Here is a 26,072-nt window from a genome sequence, read left to right on the forward strand (position 1 = left end):
ATACAGTATCAAACAGAAAATAAAGTCACGTTCACACACTTTCGTCAATCAAATTCGTCAAATAATGATTCGAATTAAACTAGATATGTGGATAAAATATCACTACAAACTTTCACGTACTGTATTTTTAAACCAAGTTCATTCAGTTACGTGACCAACCTCATTGTAATGTAACGTCATCTATTTGTCGATGTATAAATTTCCTTTAAAAAATACAAAGACGTCAAACATTATTTAAAATATATAGAATTATTAATGATTTTCTACTCAGCCACATACCCAATTTATCAATTGAATTGCTGAAAGACATTTGTTTTCCAACAATTCAATTCAATGTATTGTATGATCTATGGTATAGCACGATATAGATATCATACGTTACTATAGATCAATGTAGATAGAGAAATCATACCATAAATAGCCATAAATCAATCGATCTATGAATAATCTATGGTATCGATGGTATGGCTTGACGAGAAAATTTACTATATAACTTTAATAATATAGTACATTATAAACTGTATAAATTATAATTCATACTGCATCAACTGTTGACGTGTAAATAAATATAAATTTACACTAAATTATAAGTAAAATATAATTTATAAATACAGTAAAACCTGTTCAAAACGGAAGCCTGCCGAACTGGAAAAAGTGCAGTAAGACCTGTGTAAACCGGAATCCGAAATGTTTTTCCGGTTTGGCAGGTTTCCGTTTTGTACAGGTTCTTTTTTAACATAGAAAATCGCTTCGTTACGGAAAATTTATTCCGTTTAGGCAGGTTCCATCTTTATTCAGGTTCCGTTTTGGACATGTTTTTTACTCTATTCGGTGCAGTGCGATTCCGGTTTACGCAGGTTTTACTGCATTTAATTTTTTTAAATAAAATAAGTGTCATTTGAGATGCTTTATAGTTTATTTAAATATATATGTATAAAAAAATAAATAAACAGAGGTAGAAAATAGAAAGAAATTTCAACTGACTGAATAAGACTTCTGTTTATTTCTAAAATCGACATTTTATGGCTTGTTGAAGTGTGAAGAGTGTTAAAAAAATAGCAAACAAACATTTCAAATGTTTGGCACGTATTAGGACATCTTGTTGTCATCTGAGAGTCAGACAGACCGACAGGCATTGGCACTAGAGAATTGTTGCAACATGCGATTAAAGATTAGCCAGTTCCATTCAACTCAATTCCAGTATTTTTCTAGTTTTTAGCCCTTCTAACCACAATTTCTTTAATCTAAATATATTATTCCGTTATTCAGAATTTATATCGATGAATAGGTCTACCGTTATCTTTGTATTTTTTAAAATATTTAACGGGAAGAATATCGATTTATATATATATATTTTTAATTCTTTAAAAGCGAGAAATTTCGAAAGAAAAAAGAATTTAAAATTGTTCGGGACATTTTGATGTCAACAAAAGACAAATTCTATTCAATACTGACGATGAAGAATTGCCTCTTTCTCCGTTTGTATTCGTAAAATGGTTGCTTTTCTCACGAGAATGTAAACTTTTTGCATTTTTTAACATCTAAAAATACCGAATAAACTCAGAAACTTGAAAAAATACACATATTTATGTGCAGGGTGGCCAAAACCTTAGTTAGCCGAGAGTATCAAGAACTAATAATTGCTGCAAGTCACTTAATCCGTTTCTATCGTTAATGGAATTTACCGTCTTTAGAACGGTTGACGAATTTTTGGGCCACCCTTTATTAAACGCAGGGCAGTCATCGCAATCAAATTTATTATACGCGCAGTCTTGATTATCGGGAAAGATTTACTTCAAAATTCAGTCGCTAGGACGAAATTTGACGCCGTTGTCTTAATGTAAATTTTACGTAGGTTTTCTAACAAATTTTGGATAGAAAAAAGTCCTTCATAAATCTTCGACGGCGAAAATTTTGCCTAATGTACGAAACAGCAATGCCAATTGGTCGCTTAACAATTGGATTAATGTCAACACAACGCAACACATGGGACAGTTGCCAAAGAGATGGCTCCCGAAAGACTTCCATGGCAAAATGGTTTTCCTACTTAGGTGTTACACACGTGAAGAAGACACGGAAAACTCCGCGTGATCAACTACTTAGCAATTTTCAATGGTTTTATCCACTTCGTCCACAGCATTTAATGAATTTCGAAGCTTAAAAAACTTAAGATTTACTCTGACGTAAATTCTTACGTAAACGCGTTAAGAAAATAGCAGCACCAAATTTTTTCGAAAGTCGGAACAGCATACTCTGGTCGGTATGTATACGAAATTTGGTTGATACCTGCCCAATAGTTCTTTCCACGGAGAACTTTGTGTACAGCTTTACATCAGTTGGCAGAAGCCGCCTTGCCTTTAGGACAGTTAACTACCCTGTATATTGTTATTGTAATTAAGAAAAAGGAAAAAAATTCCAACTCGTCAAACTTGTAAATTCTGCACATTCAATTTAATAACTTCTGACTTTGATGTCGAGATTATTTATTCCTTTTCACTTGGATAAAACTTATCTCACGCTTGTGGTCCAATTCAATTACATAAAAGTGAGAGAAAGTCTTTTTTAAGCAAAAAAAGTAAAATTACTTACATTAAAATTGATTTAATTAATGAAGAAGAATGAGTACATCTTTTATTTCAATTTGTAAAAATAAATGAACTTCATTTAATTGACTTAAAATGTATTAGAAAATAAAAGAAGAAGAAGAATTTTACAAGAAAATTTAATTGCAGATAAAGAAAAAGAAGTTGTTGGAAATTTTATAAAGTCTCATACAGATTTTTCAACATCCCTTTATGTTCTTTTCTAGATTCTCGTGAGATGGAAATAGTCATCCATCTGGGACATTAGAGCCACACTCAGAAGAAGGGGATTCACGTTACAACCGTAAACTACGAGGACATGTTATTACGAGCAGTTTCAGTTGACACATTGAACGCAACGGAGCAATCGCCGGGACTACAGAAGAAATTGGACGACTAGGATTAGACACCAGATAAGAACTGATGATGAACTGGACAGTGGTGATGGGTAAGAATCTTATTCCCAGAATACCAATACTTTGTTGCAACGATCGTTTCGTGTTTGTCTGATGGGTTCCTGTCGTCACACGGCAACTACGTCCATTTGCTCGACACTTTCCCCTTCGTTTTTTTCAACTACCAATCATTTTTTATGCGAATAATGATTGGCATAAGTTGAATTTAAAACGTTTCTTTCCTTCTAATTTCTACCACCTCGCCATTTAAAATCACACCCCCCATCGTCTTCTACTTTCGCCAACAAGAAAACTCCATTAGGCTCATCTTAACTAATCCTATTTTTGAAAAATGTAAGAAGAATATCTTAAAGTTTGATATATTTATATATTTATAAGGGGGAGAAAGATTGCTGAATAGTAAAAACCTAAGTAAGACATACCTATTTTTACCGAGGAGGGGAGAAATTGGAAATGAAAATTTCGTCAATCTTCAAGAGGGAGAATTTTTATATCGAATCATAAATATTGAAAATGAAAGTCGGCACCACAAATTCCCAAAACTAAAGAATGTTAATTATGTTAGCTTCTACCTCATTTCTTGTAGGAGCTGATAGACTCCGATTGGAAAGGCAGCCATCAAAAGCATTGTTCGCATCCTTCTTTCTTCTCCTAGTTCAAATTACATTCCGATATTCTGTTCGTTACCGATAGAAGATAGGGAAAAAAGGGAAATTTTTCCCCTCCCCTCTATCTTCATATAATATTCTTAATCTTATAATGCCTCGTAATTATCTGAAGTATTTTTTTTTCATTTTTAATTTTTGTTTAAATATGAACATAGGAAAAATCTTACCTTATTAAATATAGAATTTAATTAATTTTTAGTGGACTTCTTAATGAGTAATAATCTAAAACCGTTCATTAATATTTAATAAAATAATAAATTTTTATATTAAAAAAATGTTTTCGTTGTTTAATAATGTAAAAAGGAAGAAGTATTTCGGTAAATTTTGGCTTAAACTACGATCAATTCGTTAAATTTCCTAATAGAACTGTTATAAAAATTTATTCGTCATTATATAAAACTGTTTAATTTACGAATATAACAAAGAAAACTTCCATTTGCTGTCATTTTACTACTCGAAAAATATATTAAGTAGATGATTAAGTTATAGAAAAATTTTTATACTATTAAGGAAATAATGTAAAGTTTAAATTAGAAAAATAAATTTAAAATTTAATAGCGAGATTATTTATAAAAAAGAATATTTTAAATACAGAGAAACACGATAAAGGTCATATTAATAACGTGTAGTTTCCTTCTGGATGATAAAGAAGCTATGAAAATAATGCTTGTCAGTCTAGACAATAGTTGCTTTATAGATTATAACCGTCAATAAACGAACGGGTAATTAAAGTTACACAAAAATAATGGCCAAAATGATAACAAAAGAACATGGCGTAACAGCTGTAACACTTAAGACATTCGCTTAAATGCCAAACCGTTCTAAGAATATTTACGCTTTTATCTAAAAAATAATAAACAATAACTTTAAAATATTGCTCAATTAAATCGACCAGAGAAGAAATAATAATAATAATTTCATTAATTTAAAGAACGTAACAGTGGTTTTTTTTCTACTAATGTTATAAAAATTCTCATTAAATCAAGCTGTAAAGATACTTGATGTATATTCATTGAAAAAATTGGATTTTTGTAAAATATTATTATTTAAAAATACTGTTTAATATTAAAAAAATATAATGTTTACTTTGTAATATAAAAATTTGAATTGAAGTAGAAGAAATTACTCGAAAGGATCGTAAAAATAAACAGTTTAAAATATAATAAATGCGCTTATCCATTGTTATAGATATAACGGTGCGCGTGACAGATTGAAGGTGATTGAAAGCATAAAAAATAAAGAAAAACAGGGAAAAACGAATAATAAAATTACATTTTCTTGTAAAAAAGTATTTAAAATGGATACGAATATTTTACTCGGTAAAAATTTTAAAAAATTATATTATTTGATAGCAAAATTTAACTGAAATAGAAGAGATTAAAATAATCTCAATTAAAATATAATAAATACTCTTATCCTTTTTTATTTATAACGGCGCGTATAACACATTAAAAGTGATTTAAACTATAAAAAAATAAGACACAAAATTATAATAAAAGATTGGAAAAAATAATAAAACGAGCAAAAATGATTGCGACATGGTCACATGCCGGGCCGTAATTTTTAATTACATTCTTGACTTATTTAATTTAAAATATAGGCTCTCCACCTCAAATTAGTGGTGGCTTGTCGCTGTACATCATACTTTTCCTGTTAAGAATGGAGTCGTGCCGGTCATCTATGTAATTTCATTCGGGGGAAGTTTTGAATTGAAATCACGTCACTTCCGGTCGAGAATGGAAGTTCGTGCGTAGTTAATCGGGACCTCTCGCCCTTAAGCTTTCCATATGTGTCTCGAATTTCATCTATCTAACATCGTTCTCGTGATTAACGAAGAAAAGTGAGACGAACGGACAGACGACAGCGGGAATTTATGGGTCTACGATTTTTCGAAATTGCAGCCCAATAATACGAAGTTTGGTTTGCAAAATTCCTAGATTTCAGCAGTTAAACATCAAATAATACATCGTAATTAAATCAATAAAGAAAACCTTTCATTGGACTGCGATTTGAGAATAAATTAAGAATATGTTTAAAATTGTAGCCTGGCATTGTCACAATAAATAATTGCTCGTTTCAAAATTTATATTATTTTATAATAACGAAAATGTAAATTGAAGTAGAGGAAATTACTCGAAAAGATCATAAAAATAAGCACGTTTAAAATATAATAAATACTAATATTCATTGTCGTAAACAAAAATGAACTTTAAAAAAATTGAAGAAAGAAGCCTAACAAAAAATACTTCCCTTTTAAAGAAGAATTAAGAAGTAATAAAAATAAATAATTTTTTTTGTCAGAATTGCAGAACTCCAACAATTAAGCATCAAAGAACAGGGCTTGTAATTAAATCTAGAGGCATGAACATTCGTTCCCACTTCAAGATCCTGTTGTAACACCTTTTTTCCTTACTTTTCTTTTTATCTTTGTTTCAAAGGAACGTAATAATAAGAGATTTGTGGTCAGTCTTTATTAGAGGAGACTCCTTTAATAAAATGTCCGACCAAACAACATCTGATCAAACGTCGAAACTTATTTTTGTTTATTATTTTGTTTCACACGAAAGAACAAAAATCGATAAAAACTTGTCCAGATATTTAATAATTATTTTAAAGATTTATTTACAAATATTTCAAAACAAATTATAAATTATATTTTTACGTATATTAGTTTAAGCCTATATCTAGAATTTAATTATCAGTTTATATTTATTTCTAGAACTTAGTAACACGATTTAATTCTATAATAAAGTTTTATATACTTGAAAGTATATATTTAAGAAGATTTTTCTTCCAATTTATTCAAATCTGTAGAAATTTAAGCGATTTGCGATGACGTTTCTCTGCTGTAAAATGAAGAAGTTAATGGTGTGTGATAAGTAATTTGATCAACTGAGCACGTGAGTGTAACCTAGATTTATTCTAAATTCGAATTTTTTAAACATATACCAGCAAGAATTACTTTTAAAAACCTTATTTTTATTATAAAAATTTACAAACGTACAGTACAAAGCTGTCAATGTTGTTTTCATCGTTAATAATTGCCACCATTACCTTTAAGTCTTTAGATTGGTTCGAGAAAATATTAAGAAGGTGGGGCCTTATCTCCCAAATCGACGGTCCGGTTTTCCTGAAAATTTCTAGAAAAATTTCTCCCTAATACATAAGCCTTCATGCAGAATTTCAGAAATTTTCGACCTAAGGCACGGGAGTTATTAAGCTTCAAATTGGGTGAACAAAATCGTGTCTCCTCCCCATATGCACACAATTACATCCATACATACAGGAAGCCCCTTAATTTTTTTCATTTCTCGACTTTTCAAGGTCCCCAAGTCCAAAAATCTTAAGAGTCATCTTTTGAACGATTGCCGCGCTTTCTCTGTTATATAACAGCCGGAAAAGTGGTACAGGCATTTTTGTTTAATTGTATTACTTAATTAAGCATAAATATCCTACACACAACACTAAATTTTAATGTAAAAAATCTATGCTAAATACACTTTACATAAATTTCCTAAAAGACTTGATCAAAAATTCATGAATTTCATTACGAAAATGTTCAAATTATCCGTACGAAACACAATTCTGTATCACTTTCACTTTTGAAAATGAAAAATTTAGACATTTTTGAAAAAATATGAAACATGTAAAACATAAATTAAAAACCGTTTTACTGTTAATTTGCATATTTTTTTTATATTTCTGTAATATTACGATAAACACACAGACTGACAGAGGTAACAATAACAAACGATTTATATACGAGAAAAAGCTTAGAAGATAAATAAATTTAATTTTGAAAAAAACGGTATTTAAATCGCTTCAAAGTTTTAAAATTTAAAAAGTAAATCATAAAATATCCAAGGGGAAAAAAGAAGATTCTTTCCTGCGGAGTAACGCATTTCATACATTCATATCTATAACTCGCTTTTCTGATTATAGAAATTATAGGAAAAGATTTAAGAAGAAACCATTATCTTACATTTCATCAGCAGCAGTGAATGTGTTATCTTCTTCCACCATTCTTCCATAAAAATCGTATAGTTTGTGGAACGATCTGCAATTTTTATATGTTAAGAATTCGATACACCTCCGAGCTAACTCGTCGACATCGGTCGCAAAAAGCTTACTTCCAAGTTAAAATGTATGCGGCAATAAAAAATAAACTTAAAACTAAAACAAAACACAAAAAATAGAGTTTTTGGTTTCGGTAAGTCGAATTTTCTGCCATTGACGAATTAAAGCGAAGAATGAAATAAATTAATGGGGGGCTTTACTTTAGCAAAGTGCAGAATATACGAAATGAAAACCGATAAATTAATTCTTTAGACTATTTATTTTTTGATTTTAAAATACTGTTTGGAGCTGCAATTTTCAAATTCAAGACCTATAAATTCCCACTGGTGTCTGTCCTCCTCAATCTCGAGAATCGAGTTAGAAAGATGACCGGAACAACTCGGTTGTTATCGGGGGAAATATGATGTAACACTAAAAAAATCGAGAACATATATTTTAAATTAAAGAAATTAAAAATATGATTAAAAATTGCAGCCCGGCATTTTGACAGTGTTTTTGCTTTATTTTATCGTTTTAAGGAGAGAGAAAAGCAATGTACTTAGCTTAAAGCTGGGATTTTAGTTATATTGTTTTTATATTTTATTTTCTTTTGTCGGAAGAAGAAAATAAGAAATAAGTAAAAATATATAAAATCCTTCACAGTATCGATTGTAAAGGTTCTTTCCTTTTCCCCTCATTGTCTATTGTGTGTGTAGGATTAGTGGTGGCTAGTTAATTTTATACTTTATTTCACAAACTGAATTTTACAGGCAAAATAAACAAAATTAAATTAAAAATAAACATTGCAAAATAAAAAGAAAAGAATTCTAATAAAATTAGCATTATAATAAATTATAATTAATATAATTTAAAGAGTTAAAATTGTATGCATCATTTTCAATTACGGTTCACTTTAAAAATGCTCTTTATTAGAAGAAGAATTATAATTTTCAATAATAAATTTTAATGAAATTTAATATAAATAATAAACATTTTAAATTTAATAAATCGTCTCTATAGAACTAATTAAGTCTTGTTATTTTGTATGTTCTTCAACTAATTTTACAGGAAAAATAAATGGAATTAAATTAAAAATAAACATTTTATAATAAAAACTGAAAGGGATTTAATAATATTAACATTTTACTTTATAATAATGAATTTTTCAAAATTTTATATAAACAATTCACCGATTAAAAATATAAATAAAATTTATATAAAATTATTTCCATAGAATTTGTTGTAATTAGTAATTTAATCCTTTTCACAGAGAAAATAAAATAAACATTTTGAAACAAAAAAGGAAAAACACGAGTACGGTAAAACTTGTGTAAACCGGAATCGGAATCGCTCGTAGCAAATGTTTTTTCCCGGTTTGGCAGGTTTCAGTTTTGAACAGCTTCATTTTTGTGCTGCAATTCGAAAATTGCGGGATAGATGATCAATTTAGACTAAATTGCCTATCTATATCAGTCCGTATGTCTGTCCTTCCTTCCTTAATTTGGCAAACAGAGTTAGGGACAGTACATGATGGCTCAGTTGTTGTCAGCAAAAGTATGATGTATAGGGACAAAAACTATTAAAATCTAGAGCATATATTTTAAATAAATTAAAAATTGCAGCCCGGTATTTTTAACATAGAAAATCGATCCGTTCCGAAAAATGTTTTCCATTTAGGCTTCCTTTTTATTCCGGTTCTGTTTTGTACAGGTTTTACTGTATAATTAACATTACATTTTATAATTAAACTTATATATATATTATTCACTAATATTATCTTCAATTGTGATTTAATTAAAGAAAATTGTTCCTAATTGCAAAATAAAATATAATTTCAATAATAAATTTTATAAAATTTTATATGAATAATACAGCCTTTAACAATATTTATACTTTTATTTTTTAGAGAAATTCGATTAAAAATAAAAGAAATAATTAACCAACTAATTGATTAAATAAAAAACCCGCGAGAAAAATATCTTAAAACGTTTTAAATTAACAAATTATACTTTAAAAAATAATAGTTCAATGGGCTAAAAATATAAAATTAAGTTGCTAAATGTATGCGTATGCCTGATTTATTCTTTTATGAAAATGTTATATAAATGAATTTTGAATAAATGAATATTAAGTAATTATAGTTATAAAATCAGAAAAGAAATTAAAGTCATCAACTGAATATTTTATAAAATTTATTTAGTTAGTTTAAAGAGAAAATAGTAATTATAGAATATAATACAATGTACTTAAAATTAATGTTTGAATTTTAAAATACTCGAAATAACCTTTAAAATTTTATTGAATAAAATGTATTTACGTTATTATAGGGTGCAGAGGTATTGCGCGAATAGAGGGGGCTAATTCTAAGCGTTGTGTGTGCTGTGTGACGTAAATACTGATGTAAAACCCTTTTGTGAGTGCCTTTGATATAAATCTAATCTGTTTATCAAAGAATTTTATTGAGTTTCTTGTGGATTTGGGTTCTAAACGGGTCCATCTGTACTGATTGTACAGCGTATACAGTTTACGTGTCGTTAAAGTTTACCTGTAAAACAATGTAAGATACAAGAGAATTGAATTGCATTCATACGTAACACTGTAATCTTCATATATTTTCATCCGTAACTGGTATTGGCATCCAACAGTATTATGGAAAAATGTCACCATCACGTTTGAACGCTATGCGGGACTATTTGAATAACTAAACTAAAGCATGTTTGGATTCGAGTTGTTTCTTACTGAGGAGCAGTAATGAGAGTCTACCATTCTTTGATCTATTACAGATAGTGAGGCGCTATAAAAGGAAAGATGGCCGGCTCGAATGGAAAGAGGAGTCCATGAAGAAGGTAGTCGAAGCAATAGTTAAAGGGATATCGATACCGGGATCCATAAAACGTTTGCTGTGCCATTCACATGTCTGTACCGCGATAATATGGAACTAGTGATTTTTACCAGAAAAATATTTGTGCCTTAACTGTTAACTATCCTACAATGTTTAGCAAAGTACTAAAAATTACTATATTAATAAAATAAAATATTCAGGCAAAAAAAGATTTGGACTAACACAGAAAGCCGGTTCTCTCAGAGAAAATTGACTAGTGTTGAGTTATAAGTAAGACAGTCTCAACAGCATAATAGGCCCTGGACAAAGCAGGGTCCTGTGTACACAAGAGGAATTACTGTTAAATTCTAATCTGTGCATAAATTAAGGGCCACCCGGGCGACTGTCCAGCGTGCTCGTTAATTAAGACGGCACTGGTCCCAAGATGAAAACAAACTGGATCCGATGCCAAAAGTGTAATAGTGGTACCACGAATACTTCAAGCAACCCGTGAGACTTTGAGTATAAACGTCTTTCGAGGGTTTATTACTTTACTTTTTAAAAATATTTCCGCCCTATGAGCACCTTTTTAGCAAGCTCATCGCGGATTCGGTCGGTCCCACAATGAGGCAGACGGACCCAATATACCCGAAAAACTCCTGGAATTTTTCAACCTGTCCAAATTCGATCCCGAGTCACTCACAGCGGTAGGTTGCCATCTTAAGTTCCTCCGTCCGGCCGTCGATTTATTTTTACTATTCTCTAATATAGCCTATATTTTCATCCTACATTAAAAACAAATTTATATTGTTTTTCATCATATTTCGGGAACTTCATTTACATACCTGTGTTTTATTACGTTTATCCAAATTGCTCTACTTACTACCTAAATAGCCCCCGCCCAATTTACGTATTTTTACATTGAGAGGGTAAAACGAATAACAGCATAACTTACTTTTCAATCTAGCGCATTCACATTTCATAGAATGGAAGGTTATACACATCCCATATGTACTATATATTTAAAAGAAAATTACTATAAGCAATTTCCCACAAAATTTTCAATGGAAATTAAAATTATTCTTATAGCCCCGTTATACTACACTAAATATAAACACTCCCAACATTTCTGAATGAATGAAAAACAAAATAATAAAACTTGAAAAATTTGAATAAATTACTAAAAGATAAATGTGTACTCCAATATATTTATTGGGCTGCAATTTGAAAAAATTATAGAGCTATTAATTTCTAGTCTGTCTGTCCTTCCCGAATCTCGAGAACGGTGTTAGCTAGTTGAAATTCGAAAGCAGACTTGGAAAGACTATAGTCAGAAGGTCCCGGTTAACTATATACTAACTTCGATCGAAACCGAAAGTCACACGATTTCAACTCAAAACTTTTCTCCCGAACGGAGTTATATAGATTACCGGCACGACTTTATTGTTATCAGGAAGAATATGATTACACATTACAGCCCAGCATTGTCACAATAAATAATTGCTCGGTAAAATATAAAAACTTGGATTTATCTAATCATTTGTTTATACAAAATTATCTTTCTCGCGAAGGATTTTCCAGATGATAAAAGTACAGGGTGACCCAAATTCGGTTAACTACATTAAAACCTAGGTTTCTGCCTTACCAAACACTTTATTACTGACAAACTTAACAAAGGTAAAAATACATTTAAGTTACAACGAAATGAAATTCACGAAAGGCATAAACTGTTAAATATTTACCGGTATTCACTCGTATAACATGAGAAGACGTTCCTAGCGATGAAATTTAATACGATTTCAATATATATTGACTAGAAGCGGGCCAACAACTTATCTACCGAAACCAATTTAGTTGGAATTCGGTAATCTGACATTTAACAGATACATTAATAGTAGCCTTTAGGTATAGAATAATTGACGGGGGGTATTAAGTATTCAGATATGTGATAGTTTTGTGATAATTAACATAGATAACTCAATGTTCGCTTGTATATATATTTATATGTATATACATACATATACATATATTTATCGACGAATAATTCTCGAGATCGTAGGTTAAATTTTTCTGAAAACAATCGATTTAAATATCGGGTATGTACGTAGAATAACTTAAGCTACTTTTCAATTTTGTCATCTAACCACCGTTCGATAGACAAGAGAGTTTAGAATTATGAAAATAAAATCAACTTTCAGATACGTGACGATTATAATAAATTTTGAAATATGTTCGTGCTTTCGAGCTCAAGTAAAGACTTAGTTTAGGATTTGAGTTTATTTTTTATTTTTCTTAAGGTATAGAAATCTTTAAAGAGATCTATTATAAGAAATAAGAATGGGCTTAGAATTTATAATGCGAGAAGTTAAGTAGAATGCCGGGTTTTTATTTTAATTTTCAGAAGTGAAATGCTTTTAAAATCGACTGCTGCATGCACTTTGCTTAAAATTTGATGCACGAAGTGTTGGCATGATGAAAATCCGAAAAAATAAATAAAAATCGATTGAAATGCTTTCTGCTAAGATGTAAACTCTTTCTATCTAACAATTTTTTTCCTACTTCGCCAAAAAATGGCTAAAATTATCTTTCGTCCAGTCTTGTTTTTTAATATACTACGTTTAATAGGTTCTGTCAAAATTTATATAATAATACATCAAGAAAATTCTTCTGCTAAGAAGTATTTGTAAGTAAGTATTATTTATTCAAAATTTTTGAATAAATAATAGAGAATTCCTCAAAATAATGAATTATAAAGATTAAATTTATTAAATTTTATTTATAATTTAATTAATTCATATAAATATACGATAATCGGCTTTTATAAGAACCGCTTTCTGAATGATCCGGGATACAAATGGGGCGATAAAACTTAATTTTTTGTATAAAAACACAATATAAAACTGATATAAATAATAAAAAAATCAGTATTTATCTTATTTTATATATATTTTATGGCCGTTACAGAAGAGCGGAACCGCGTGTGTGAGTGATCCAAGCATCGTTTACACAATTTCAGCCCTCTTAATAAATACATTTTCGGCTCTATACACGTAATATTTTTAATATAAATTATAATTTATTAAATTTTGTATTAATTTATACGTGAAAAACGAAAATTTTCTTCCAATCAATTGAAAACAAGAAAGAAAGATAGAAAAACGAATTACTTAAGAGATTATTTTTATAGACTCGTGCTGTATTTTCGCAATGAAATTAAGCAAGTTACAGTAAATAAAATGTAATGTTAAATGCATTTTATGTACTCTAAACAGCGTCATTTCTTACTGTAATTTGATGTTTAAGATGCATTTTATTGCCTAGTCGATTGCATAAATTCATTCTAAGACTTAACTTTACCCAAAGAACAGTAGGCAGCAAATATAATTTAATCTGTTGATAACTCCGTATATTTATTATTATACATATAAATATAGATAATATTATGTGGAATTTTACAAAATAATTACTTATTAAATATTATTCAGATAAAATTACACTATTATTTTATATAAAACAAAAAGTTTGATGAATAAACCTCTTAATAACGCCTATATTTTATGTCATTTTAATAAATTTTACAAAATTTGCTGTAATTTATATGTTAAAAATTCAATTTTTTATATGAAATTTTATAATAATTATACGTAACAAAAATAATGATTGAATTAACCGTAAATGTGGATAATTTTCTAAACTTTTTAAATGTAATTTTAATCATTTTATGATGTTATAATTTTTGGAATGAAATTTTCAAGTTGCAGATCTATAAATCCCCGCTGTCTGTCTGTCCTTCCTTAATCTCGATATTTAAATTACGTGATTTAAATTCAAAAATTTTTTCTAGAACGAAGTTAAATAGATCACCAGCATGACTCTGTTGATATCAGAAAAAGTATGATTTACAGGGGCAAAACGCTGATAAAATGGAGAGCATATATTTAAATTAAATAATTTTAAAATATGACTAAATTGCAGCCCGGCATTTTAAATATAAAAATAACAAATTTTAAACTTAACTATTTTCTTTATTTTGTTTATTATACTCCCATTTATTATAATTGTTCAGACGTTAGACATTGGTTTTATAGCAGTTTTTTTTAATATTTTGAATCCGTTACTTTAGCATATATAAAATGTATAAGAGATAACAGAGATTCAATTAAATGAGGAAAAATTATTTCTTTAAGATAAAAAGTTTTTTCGATTATCTGGATCATTTCACAATCACGATTCCATATAAGTGAATCTTCTACTATTTATATATATAAACGAGGGATAAATCGCTCTTTGAAATAATTTAGATAGATTTTTAGAGGATTTAAATCGATTTTTTTCGTTAAATTTGCGAAGAATCATCCTTCCAAAAAGAACATTTTTAATGCTTTCAATAGAAAGTTCATGGACAAAAAATAGACAAATAAAAAGTCAAATAGACAAAAAATATCCATTCTATAGAAATTAAATGAATAAGTTCAACATTAAAAATTAAAAATACAATAATTTTCACGTCTATAATCTGTAAAACAAAATTCATTACAGGGTTTAATTAATGTAAAAATTTAATTAAAAAATTTAAAAAAATTCAAAATTGTGTTATCTTAAGCCAAACATGAAATTTTCCAAAGATTTAATATTTATTTTGCAAATAATTAAACATTTAGCTAATTAAACAATTCAAAAATAAAAAATTAGAGAAAAAATTTGTTTACTATTCAATTTAATTAGAATTTAAAAGTCAAGCCGAGAGATTAAGGTGCATGTTAAGATGAATGACAGCACTAGCAATAAGAAAAGTAATATTAATATTTAATTATAAAGAATTTGTCTTTTCTACTGTTAATTTTATATATTTTCATCAATAATCAAGTAACTTTTTTTAAAATTTAGATAATAATTAATTTATACTTGCGCATAGACCGGTTACAAATCAAGGAGGGATCATATTTTAGTCATTCATGAGTATGAAATAGGACTGCTCATTAATACATAACATCATTAATATTAATTACATTATGATCCTTACTATAGGATCCTTACTATCGGTATAACATTATTAAAATTTTAAGTAATGAAACGTAAATACAGGGGGCAACTCAGAAAGCGTGTGTAGGTAGGAAGGTCGGAGTGGCGCCTTATCCTATTGGGAAAAAGGTAATTGCCCGAAGTCCCCCCTAACAGAGGGCCCCAACCAAATCTTTAATAAGAAAAATGTTTGAAGTCAACACTACACACGAGGCCTTCTAATTCAAATTCGCCTAGGCCTGGGGATACCACAACGTGCCACTGGAAGGTCGAGTCTAACAAGGCAATTACACGAAAATCTACGAATTCACAATCATGTAACAAACACACACATACAAGCTGAAAATATCAAGAAAATTTTTCCCATGAAAATAAATATTTATTCAAGTTAATTTCGTTTCATTTAATGAAACTGAATCAAGTTCTCATTGATTGCAATTGTTAAACTTTCAAAAATTTTGAAGTGTTGCAATTATATTTAACTGCAGGAATAATTTTTATTTATAAATATATATATTTTTTTCTTCCAGCAATCTATGAGAAAATGTCAAATATTTGCACTCTAGAAAAATCTGAAATTGTCAGTAATGTCAACAGATGCATCTCAGAACAATTCTCAACTGAAGGTTTTTAGTTTCTTTTGCTCCAGATTATTTTGTTGTATGGCATTGATGTTTCTTTCTAGATGAACGATAATGGAAGATAAAAATTGTCAGAAGATAAAAAACATATATAAAACTTTGCCACTCCATTTATTCCGTATCAAAAAAATGTAACTTTAATTGGGTTACGGCATCGAGTCCCTCATCAGTTAAATAAATTCGTATTAATGGAAATGTATTAAATTATACGAAAAAATATTCTTAAAAATTCAAAAAACATGCATCTAAGAATGTTTAATTAGTGTAAAATTGTAAAATTTAATTAAAACACTTCTAACCTTCGAAAATATCCTACACTTACATTCAAAACTTCGGAAACCTTTTAATTTACATCAATAAAAATAATTATTGGGCTGCAATTTGAAAAAAAATTGTAGATAACTTTGCACTGTCGTCCGTTTGTCTGTCCTTCTTTAATCTCGAGAACGGCGAGAACGGTGTTAGATAGTTAATCAAGGCGTTGAATTTCACCTATTTCAATTCAAAAATTTTCTCCGGAATGGAGTTACTCAGATGACCGGCACGACTCTATTGTCTTCGGGAAAAGTATAATGTACAAGAGCAAGGCACTAATTTAAGATCGAAAGCATAGATTTTAAAATTTGCAGCTCGATATTATGACGATATCACAATAATTTTTGCCGATAATTTATTAATAAAACAACTCAATAATTTAAAGAAATAAAGAAAAACAAAGAATTTTTGTGTTAAATTGAATCAAGTTTTGAAGCTAAGTTTGCAGAGTTGTTGGCGATTTACGGTGGAATGTTAGCTACGAGATGCGAAGTGATCAACGTAAATCGTAATACCGCGATTGAACTACAAGGATAAACGTAATAAGTGATATACAGTGTTTCATAAAGACAACAACGTCACAGTAATTGCTTCGAGTCTCCGAATATCAGACGAAATTACATCAGATTGAAACTAGAAGGCAGCCAGTTGAAGCTTCATAATTTTCCCAAAACGAGAAATAAGGATTACTAACGAAATAAAATTATAACTTACAATCTCATATTTTCTTAATTACAATATAAAGTCTGGTATAAGAGGGCACATTTTGTCTAGATGAACAAATATGCAGCAGATTAAGATCTAAGTAAACGTATTACTCCAGATCCGATTACTCTCCAATTAAGTGATACAACCTTCCTATAAGCATTTACATTGGATAATGTTTGAATAGTTTTATCCAATTTTCTTAGTTTTATTAAAGTGCCATAAGCAAAATTAATGATTTGAAGATAGTTTAGTAAAGAAAAATATTTGCTGCATGTATAGTAAATATACTATAATTATAGCAGAAATTAAAGTTTTAATAACTACGAAACGGGTAAACAACAAATAAAATCGAAAATAACCCATTTTAAAGCTTGATAACTCTTGTATCTTTTGTCGAAAATTTTCGAAATTTTGCAGGGAGGTTTGGGGTTTTAGGGGGTTGATGCTATTAAATTTTAGTGGTTAAAGTCGAGGGGTTAAGGAGATAGAGAGAGTCACGTGTCCTATCTCGAGTGGGGACTGACTTAATGATTTTACTTGATATAAGCATTTAAAATTTTTTTATAAGACTTGTCTCTGCCTTGAAAATTAATTATTTGCCATTTTATAATAAAAAATAATATAAAATTTTAAAAATAAAATCCCTTAACAGATGGCACCAAACACAATTTTACCTTTATTTGCCGGGAAAGTTACGCAACTCGTTTGCTGGCGTTTTTTAAAAACGATTTTTCCCCAAATTTTTATATTAAGAAAATTAAACATTGCGCGAACAAACAATTAATTCTTAAATCATTTTTATTTGTTCCGTAATAATTAAAATCGCTTAAAATCTTTTTCGCATTAATTTAATTAACAAAAAACTCGAACATTTTATAAGCTGGCAAAAATTATTTTATTCAATTAAATATTCATTTAAATGACTGGAAAAATCATAAATTTGTAAACGTAGAAGAGTTAATTTTCAGGGGGATGAGTTTAGAAGCGATTTAGAATGATATTGTTGATGTCGAATGTAGAAAGGATGCATAATGTACGTGGCTAGAAGGTCTATATTCTGCTTTTTATGTGGTGTAAGCAAATTACAGGAATCCGAAAAGGTCTGTAGAAAAATGCAATATGGATGAGGTAACCAATGACCAATGTCAGTTGAATATAGTAACAATACATTCGGGTAGTTACTTCAAAGAACCGAAAAACAGTATTTTAAATCTCCCATTTGTTGCGGACAGTATGCTGTCAACTGCAGAAGAATAATGGATTTTTGAGACTTCTCGTATCTAAAAGGATTACCTTAGGCAAAACTTGGTATATTTTATTTCTTCCAGCTTTTAGTAACTGTTTGCATTTATTTTGACTCCATTCGAATTTTTTTTCTTTCTTTCTTAAATATCGATTAAATTCCTTCTTAAAGTTTGATTTTACATTAATTTCGATGTAGAAATTGCAATTTTTAAAACGTTTAACATTTATAACACGGCAGGAAATATATGATTTAACGTTGATCTAAGAGCCGAAGTCGGAGACGGATCCAACATCAATCACTTTATCTCAATAAAGTAGAAGAGAGAAATATTAAATCAAATGATATACGATGTTATATATATATTATTTTTCTATAATGGTGTTATTATTTTACTATTTAAAACCGAATTTTAATGAGAATTAAGGGGTGGAAGTAGGGGGATAACGTATTATCTCGTAAACATCCAAATTAAATCTGAGTAATCATTCTCCGAAACAAAACCGTTGTCTAATAATGTGTAGAAATTCTTTCCATTATCGATCATCTACTAACAAGACGAGGAGGCATCTTACGAATGAAACATTCGATTTGATCTTATTACTGCCAACTTAAAGTTCGATCAATTTTTCAATAGAAAATCCCCCTCCGTGCCTTCAATCTCCAACAGCAATCTCATCGAGAGCGATTAATTCGATTGTACTTCAACAAAACTGTTGAAACTGTTATCTCCATTTCCATTCATATACATTGTATATAATTCAATGATTCGAATAATATCTTTTGAATAGCTTATCACTGGGTTACAGTTATCCACAATTCAAATTTACCAGATAGCTTTGTTGTAACAGCGTTTTCAATTTTATAGTTTTCTACAGACATCAATAATTTTTCTATTAATTTTATTTTAATTTTTATTTAAGAACCGTACACTGAACTACAGGAGTGTTAAGAATAGCTATATATAAATAATAAAAATTGAATTATTTTTTGTTATAAAAGATTTTAATTTATTTTTATGCTTTGTAATAAATCGGTAAAGATTTTATATTATAAAAAGTACTGTACATTTTTTAAATAATTTACAGTAAATTTTTTGTTATAACCAAAATGTTTATTGTAAAATATAATATAAAATAACATTTTGATACACAACAATAACTTTTATATATGTATTTTATTGTAAATCTTTTGATATTTTGCTGTATTTCTGATCGTAAAAGATGAGGAAATTCTTTAAAAAATAAAATAAAATAGCAAGTAATTTGACATTTTTCTGTTAAGTTAATATATAATATTATATATATATATTATATCAATGCATTAATTGGAAAGTCTTGTAATTACATTAAAATTCCTGTAAACTACTTAAAAAATAGAGATTATTTCGTAAGATTTTCTATAAAACACTTTATTAAAATATAAAATATCATAATATTTATTAATAAAAATTAATATAAACTATCTTACAATAAATTGCATTTACTAAAGTATTATTTTCTAGTAAAACATATAATAATAATTTTTATATAATTATATAAACTTGCAACATAAAAATCTTATTTAAAATAATAGTAAATATATACCAAGAATTTGAAAAAAATAAAGTTCAATATCTTCACAGAAACTTATATTTAACTGTTTTCTTTTCCTTTGTAAGAAGTAAAATAAAAAAATAATAATATAAAAAATCGAAACCGAAAAAAGTATTTCATTCTTCTTACTTTAATAGCAAAGGAGAGAAAAATCGATAATTTATCTTTTGGTGTTTAATGTAGAAAGAAGAACGGTTAGAATTTTCAATGTTCTTTTACTTGATGACATTGTTATTACAATTCCCTTTTAATTACAAACGTTTTCTAGAATAATAGCATCTGAACGAAATTTCCAGAGAGAGTGCTATTTGACTCATTTATTTCCGCCAATCAGACCGTTTAGAAAATAACATTGAAGAGAAAAATGACTTTTTCTTTCTTCTCTTCAAAGAAATCGGCGAAGGATAATGAGACAGAACTAGTTTCATAAATTCTTTAATAATAATTGCACTTCAATCTTCCTCTGTGTATATTGTAGATACGTAAACTTTGCCAATTTAAAATTGGTTCTAGTTTTTTCTTTTTCTTTTTAACTTTGGTAAAATATTGCTTTACAGTAAATTAAACTTAAGAAAAATTCCTTTTTAAGTAAAAAAAAAATTAGCAATTCTAGTAATGAACTATTTATTTATTATTATTATTATTTTTTTTTGCATTTTTCTGTGAAGAAATTTAACCGGAATAAAGCGAAACTTTATTTTAAAATGCGTATTTAAAGTACGATTTTAATTATTTATTTATAGAAAAAATTAATTAGAATATCGAATAAAATTACGTAGGCTTATTGGTCTTCGATTGGGAAAAAATGCAGACGTAAATTCTCTCTGTCATCCGTCTATCTGGCTGTCTCCTTAATCTCTAGAATGTGAAAGACGAGGCCAGATATGGAAACCTTAACTATAACTATATGCAAACTTTTAGTCTGAACCGGAAGTCACGTTATTTCAATTCAAAAATCCCCCCCGAAAGGTGTTAGACAGATGACCGGCACGAATCTAAAGGAGAAGTATTGTGTACAGGGACAAGCCACTACTGATTTGAGGTGTAGAGCATATATTTTAAATTGAATATATTAAAAAATATGATTAAAAATTGCATTCCGGCTTTATTTGCTTGTTGATTAAAAAAAGAAATTCTTAAAATGTCAACGCGCTGTTTGTCGAAACATTTTTGTAACGAAAGGGAATAAAATTCTAGTCAATTTCTATACGTATGAGAAAGAATTTTTAAGGAAAGGATGACAAGCAAACCAACAATGTCACCCGAAGACTTTGGAAAGAGGCAGAATAATCAACCAAAGAGTCGAGGAAAACATCCATGGATGAGAAGATGTCATTTGAATTATGTTTCCATGAGTAGCTTGACACAAGACCTGTCAGCCAACCTTCACTGGTGGACACTCGATGATTTAAGAAAGATCTTCGTGAAAATCAATACACCCGACAATCTTTTTCCAAAGTTGGGTTAACTAACCGACTATGGTGACATTTATTCCTTTTAATTAAACTCGAGAAAATTTACTTTAAATGAAAATGAAAATCCTTGTAAGAGTTAAAGTATTTTAATTAACTACATAAAATTATTTGAGTAGAAGGGCTTAGTTAATTAAAAATTCACGTTGATATTTTATAATATTTTAATTAAAACTAAATTAAAATCAATTTTTTTATTTTAAAATTAATCGTTATAAAAAAGTATATACTCGTGTATAATAATGTGAGTATATGTATATATACAAGTAACGATAGTGACTTTATCTTTTTTTACGATTTAAAATAAATCATTTAAATATTTATAATATAATATAATAATAGTAGCGTAATTAAAATTAAATAAGTATTATGTTTTATTTTAAAATTAATTATTATATACAATCGGGCCTTCGTCCTCTTAGAGCCTCACTCGTCATTACCAAAGCAGCGCTCTATGTTTATATTTGTATAATGCCTCTGAAGAAATTGGACTGGAGGCCTCAAAACTGCTTAAAATAACCCTATATGTGATTTATATATGGAGGGAGAGAGAGAAAGGAAAAGGAAAAAGAGAGGGGCAGAGGACTCATACATAAAGTATATACACATACGTATAAGAAAAGTGTATTTATTTTTATTTTTCTTACAGATTTACCGTGCATTTACCGTGTAGTAAATTTAGTGTAAAAAATGTAGTTACGCATAAAAACAGTTCAATTTTTTCTTGTTTTCCCTCTCGAAACATGTTTCAATAGGAAAAACTTATTAAAGAATTTTTTAAAAAACACTCTATTTTTCTCATGATCAAACAATCATATATAAACTTTTATGATTGTTTGATCGTGTTAAATAAGAGATATACAGTGGACTTCAAATTTTATGTTTGTTACGCATAAAAATTTAGCAGAAATTTGCATTTAAAACATATCTTATTTGAAATTAATAGAAGAGTTGAACCCCCTTTGTACATTTATTTAGTTTTTTTTTAAATTTTTCTGTCGAAAGAAACATGCAAAAGATAAGCGTAAGTCGAGTTTTCCTTTCATATTAACAAAAATTGGTATTTACCAGACAGTTAAGAACAAAATAATGATTTATTTCATCTCAGTAAGAAGTAATAAATGGAAAAATACCGGAAATTTCTAAGAAAAAATGCGAATTTTTTTATTGCCTAAAATATCCGAAATCATTCGGAAATGCATAAAGGATTCAGCCAAAGATATGATAAAGGAATATGCCAACTGCAAAATATTTCAAAACTTAAAAAAGTTATTGGAAAAATACGAAACTAACGCTATTAACATAAGATTATATATGGCCAATGATACTGAAGATTCAAAAAAAATTCAACGCGGCGTAATTAATTTACTTAGAAAAAAAGACACAAAAATTTATAAAATTATTCTATATATTTAGAAATAATTTTCATAATATTCGAATTTTAAATATACAGTACGTGTTTAAGTAATGTACTAGATAAATATAATAAGCACAAAATGTGTTAAAATTTAAAGGAGAAGCAAAATGAGTGAAATTAGAAGAAAGTACGAAACTGCGCTGTTCAATTCTGATGGCGAGGAAAGTAAAAAATAAAATAGCCAATAAAACGAAATAAATTTAATTACATTTAAATCATAAAAGTTTATAAAATTTTCAAACAATTTATAGAAGATAAAGTTTTAATATAAACAACGACATCAGAAAATACAGTATGAAAGTTTAACATTCAAATGACACGTGGATAAAAATGTCTGCCCAGACTGAAATTGTTGAAAGTTTTTCAAAGTAATAACTAGAACATTCTTTATTATTCCTGTCGCATCTTTTTAAAAATATTCAGTCGAGCGAGGATCAAAAATTTTTTATTGAGAAAATCTACCTGGATGCGAATAACTAGAATATATTTTTGTTAAGAAAAGTAGTTAAGTAATCGCTCTATACTGAATATTTTCTACATAAAACCTTAGAAATACAGTAATTTTTTAAATGGAACATATATACCGGTATATAAATAAATGTATTTATTTATAACTTAAGCTTTCCAGATATCAATTAAATTTTTAGTGAAAAGTTCGGTAATTTAAATAATAGAAAGGCTGAAAATATAGAAATAATTAAAAAATATATTTTATTATAGCAAATATAATTTAAATAAAAATATTTTCAATCAAATTCTAAAATCACAGCGAGAATCGCTTCTGTTTTTCTTCTTATTTTCTCCGGCTGTAAGGACTTAAGAATTATTAAAAATATGTGGATTATATATATTTAAATCGTATAAACTTTAATTTAAATCTTTCAGACAGTTTAGAAAAATAAAAGAAATTTTTAAAGTAGTTTTGAATAGAATTTAATATTAAAGTTAATAAATATTCCGAAGATAATGTAGATTAGTATTAAAGTATTTATTTTTTGTTTCTTACTACGTAAAGTGTTTTTTAAGATAATGAAAACATGAAAAAATTTTAGACTTTTAAAGTTCTTTTTAGCATTTTACATAATACTAAGACTATTGAAACGTTATTAAATGTACAGTACGTTAATTCTCAATGGAAGAGCAAAAATTCTTGTGACCGTCGCATGCGGGGCTGCAATTTTAATTTATTAAATTTAAAATATCTGCTCTCGATTTTAGTAGTCCTGCCCCTGTACATCGTACTTTTCCTGATAATAACAGTCATGCCGGTTATCTATGTAACTTCGTTCTGGAGAAACGTTTTGAATTGAAATAACGTAACTTCAGTCGAACCGGAAGTTAGTATATGGTTAATCGAGACCTACTGCCCCTACACTTTCCACATCTAGTCTCAAATTTCATCTAACTCACTCCTTTATCGAGATTAAGGAAGGACAGCAGACAGACAGTAGAAGTTTATGTCTGCAATTTAAAAATTGCGACCCAAAAATAATACGAAATGTATTTTTCTCAATACTTTAATGTTTGAATATTCTTCCTCAGTGCAAAATACTAACGTCTTACTGCCTTTGTACTGATGATTAGAGTATATTTTTGCATTATAAATGTAGAAACATCCCTTGAACTTCAACATAAAACACCGAGAAGTGTACCTTATATGAATATAAGAGAAAATGGAGGTGGTTAGTTGGGCATATTGTTTTAAAAGTCGGCGATGCCACTTTCCTGCCATAGCTTCCCGATCACGAATCTAATTTGGCTGCTTCAGGTTAGTTCTAACATACTCTTACACACTAAATCTGTATCTGAGAGAGTGTGTAACAAAGATATAGCTATCAGAATGGCGGTGCGAAATGATTTGCTTCGTGCTTTATTTAGTTTAATAGGTTGGCTAAAAGTGTAGGTTGGGGCATGTTACGCTGTAATGTTTGGTTTACTTAAACTAGTCGCGTAAAGTTTATACCGAAAGAAGTGCAAAATACATACGCCAAAACTGCAACACTGATAATGATAGACCTATATAAATGCTTGTAACAAGGCATATAATAACCGGTCCCCATTTAGGGGAGTTGTTATATTATGCATCACTTTGCTACTTTTGTTTTTCTGCAACTTCGTATTATTAGAGACAAAAATAATTATCGTAATAAACCTAAATACGTGTGCAATTTTATTTCATTACTTCCTTAACCGAAATATGAATAATGTCCCCAAAATTGTAACAACCGCCCCCCAGTTTCCCCTACTTCCACGGTACAAAATAGAAGAATTATTCAAGCAAATTTCATTAAAATAATGTAAATTCCTAGTATTTAAATTATATAACTTAAAATTTTAATCTTTCAGCAAATAAAATATTTAAAATAAAAATTTTTTAATTAATTAATTATAATATTTAACAGTAGTATTAACCAGAATTTACACTGTTTTTGGGAGATGTTGGCGTAGTAAATACTTTATAAATAGTTACAAATAAAAGCAAAGACATTCAGCATTTTCAAAAGTAAATGAAAAATTTTCCTCGACATATCATAAACTTATAAATTAAAAAATAAATAAATAAATAATTTTGCATAAAGTAAGTATCGTTTGTATTTATTTACATCAACGTTAAATGCAAATCCCTTTTATGTAAGCTGGAGATCTCTTTGAAAAGTTTCGAAGAATTTTTATAAAGTTCTGATGTAAAATACTTTAAGGAAATCAATCAAACTGGGAGAACATCGTTAATATTCTTTACTTGAAAACTTTATATATATATAAATGGAAGGGGACTTATTTAAAACTAGAAGAATATTTTCCCATTCGTTTCAATTGATGTTGATTATACAATGAGCGGTTTCTGACATGTAAATGTCATCCATGTATGTACGACACACAACTGTATTACTTGTCATGTTTACTTGCCTTCAAATACATTCAGGAGCTCTGTCAGCAAAATCCAAACGCGAACAGTTCTCGGTCGTCATCTTGCAGAATTGCACAGCTGGTGTTGGAATGAAAAAATCCTTTCATAAAACTATTCACTTAAAAAAATGTATAGAGATGGATCAAATTTTCTTTTTATACGACTCATAGAACATCGGAATATATACATCAAACATCCATCACTACTT

General features: G+C 28.6%; 1 protein-coding gene across 1 annotated transcript in view; it reads right to left on the bottom strand.

The window, feature by feature from the left end:
- The window catches only part of LOC136987413 (uncharacterized), a 272,592-nt gene that overhangs the window by 188,307 nt on the left and 58,213 nt on the right, over positions 1-26,072 (bottom strand).

Source organism: Centruroides vittatus, unplaced genomic scaffold, assembly GCF_030686945.1.
Source record: "Centruroides vittatus isolate TY-2023 unplaced genomic scaffold, ASM3068694v2 scaffold_1782, whole genome shotgun sequence".
NCBI classification, from domain to species: domain Eukaryota; kingdom Metazoa; phylum Arthropoda; class Arachnida; order Scorpiones; family Buthidae; genus Centruroides; species Centruroides vittatus.